The sequence below is a fragment of the Oculina patagonica genome, chromosome 6 (genome assembly GCF_052425735.1).
Source record: "Oculina patagonica isolate OP01 chromosome 6, crgOcupat, whole genome shotgun sequence".
Taxonomy (NCBI): Eukaryota; Metazoa; Cnidaria; class Anthozoa; order Scleractinia; family Oculinidae; genus Oculina; species Oculina patagonica.
Window position 1 is genome coordinate 28,858,771 of NC_135763.1, and position 2,500 is coordinate 28,861,270.

The following is a 2,500-nucleotide window of genomic DNA, read 5'->3' on the forward strand; positions in this document are numbered from 1 at the left end:
AATTTGAATGTTTCTGGAATCGAATGTCAGAAAATGCTGAAGCTGTATTTTGAGAAGTCAGGGAACGCGGAATGCATTGCTTTATATGTCAAAAGAGAATGTACGATGTCTCGATTTAAAGACAGAAAATGATTGACAATTTATAGTTGGTTTTCAATTTGACCCTGAAAAGAAGGGAAGAAGGGAAGTGTTTTAATATAAAACTAGTCGTAATCAAAGACTTGGGAATGCGTTTAACAAGAATGGAAATATTTCCTGGTTGGCACGGTAAAGGGACGTGATGTATTGTCACAAACATTTACAAAGTCAGTGTAAAAAATTCACAAGGCTGATTTCAATAACAGATTTGACCTCCATACGTGACGTTTTCGAAGCATGGCGCACAAGCCAGTCACGCGAAACGAACGAGGCATCTATTACAACGATGAACGAACACCGATACACGCCTTTTTATTTTCCCTGTGAACGCTTCATATACCCAAATTGACAAATTGGCGAATAGGTAAAGTTTTAAGTGGTTAAAAGTATCAGTAAATTCAACAAAGTGCAAGTCAGGGGACTAAATGTAAATTTGAAATGGCCTCACGCCTAGAAACTACTTCGTTGTCATATTTGATCATGCATATCTGGGTTTATTACGAGGTTTATTAAACCACATACATTCCTGGAGTATCAACTAAACGCTGAAGGCATTCGAAAGTATGCTTTTTGGTTCAGAGATAGGTAACATTAGTTCAAATGTGACTCCAAAATCAAATAAACAAACCTGTGAATTGCTGTGAATTGAAATCCTAGGCACACCCAAACAGAAACTGAGTCGATTGTCGTATTGTATACGGCGCACTCGTAGCGAAGCTTGATTCGAGATGGTTAATAGTTAATGATTATCCTCTGGATATGGAGAAGGAACAGATAAAAGGTATCTGGCGATTTTATCCCGGTCCTTGATCTTGGATTGTCCAACCGATCACGAGACTCTCTCAGAAAGTTCTTGAATAGGAATTCCTATCATACCGTACGCTACAGGACACTGAATTGCGAATTCTCTGCAGGGGTGGTGTGCTTGACTTTACACTGACTTTATGTTTTTGTTATGGAGTGAACGGATGCTTTGCAATAATACTGGTAAAGAAACAGAAGAAAGTATATAAAAGGCTTAGGGGAGCTGAAACGTCAGATGAAAGAATAAATAAACATCATTTCCCCCCTGGTTTTATGTCTGTTTTCTTTCTTCCACTCTCTCTCTCCCCTGGGGCAAGCATCACTCTAATTAAAAAACCCAACCTGATGTAACGATTGTTGATTGGCTAGTTGTCGACCTTTCAAACTCTGTTTCCGGGAAAAAATACAACTGGAACTGTGTTTACTTTATCACAGGGACCGCGTTTCGTTAGCCGTTAAAATTATTCAGATTATTTTTGCCCGAGACAAGATCACGTTCTAAGCTTGCTATTTATAGTACAATGTCTTTTCAAAAGGAGAACAGTATTAAATTAACATACACGAATTTTCCGCATCATGGAAGAACGCGCACGGCATTTTTCAAGCAAGCGACCGAAGTAACACTTATTTAACGACCGAGCGAACGAAAAATCAATCGAAGTCAATCTAACCACCCCAATCGTTCGATTGTTTTGCGATTGGTTCGGCACTCGAACATAATCGAACAGGAACTTTTGGGTGAGTTCGATTACCGAACTCAATCGAGCCTATCGAACTAAATCAACAACTTAGTTCGATTAACTTATTGATAAGCACTGCAGTCTTAATAGACTCGAGTTATAAAATATAGAGAATTCCTTCTCATAAATATGATAAGGTTAGTTAAGTTAAGCCAAAATATAATTGCATATCTTGTGAACAGATTTAAAACCAGATGAAACCGGCTTGGAATATCGAACTCGATCGAACTTCTATCGTTCGATTTGGATTGGACTATGAATGGAAAATACAAGTCGAACTTTCCCAAACGTTTTGCTAATCGAACAAAGTCGAACGTTTGAAAATTTGAAACGTGCGACTGTGCTCAATAAGCAAAACGTCTGGGCGAGTTCGACTATGTTCAGTCAATCAGACTATGTTCACAATCAAAAACGAACGATTGGAGTTCGATTAAGTTCGACTACCGAACGTTCGATTGGTTACAGCACCGGGTTGTTATATGATTTGACTCTAGCCTCTCACCAGACTGGTGGCAGACCGTTATTTGGCATCTACAAGAACAATAACGGGTAAGCAGGCAGCAAGATTACCATGACGGCGGGTTGTCGATAGGTTTAATGGTTAAATAGAAACTTTTCGATTACAATATCATCCGCAGCCTGTTGGTCTTGCGGCGTGATTTTCGCTACTTAGTTTTTAAACCGAAAAAAAAAAAAAAGAATATATATACAATACAATACAATACAATGTTTAATGTGGTCATTACACTTAGCTATGGTTTCGATGCGTCCCGCAGATATGGTTAGCAAAATCTGCGGGAACGCACCAGCTAGTTTAC

General features: G+C 38.8%; 1 protein-coding gene and 1 pseudogene across 2 annotated transcripts in view; one reads left to right on the top strand and one right to left on the bottom strand.

Moving 5' to 3' along the window:
- LOC144658124 (uncharacterized) overlaps window positions 1-967 on the bottom strand; it is a 6,971-nt gene extending 6,004 nt beyond the window's left edge. Inside the window, exon 1 of the mRNA XM_078518463.1 lies at window positions 767-967. The gene's annotated coding sequence lies outside the window, so the exon portion shown is untranslated. The remainder of the gene's footprint in view (window positions 1-766) is intronic.
- The window catches only part of LOC144658354 (transforming protein RhoA-like), a 17,005-nt pseudogene that overhangs the window by 14,103 nt on the left and 402 nt on the right, over window positions 1-2,500 (top strand). The window lies entirely within an intron of this gene.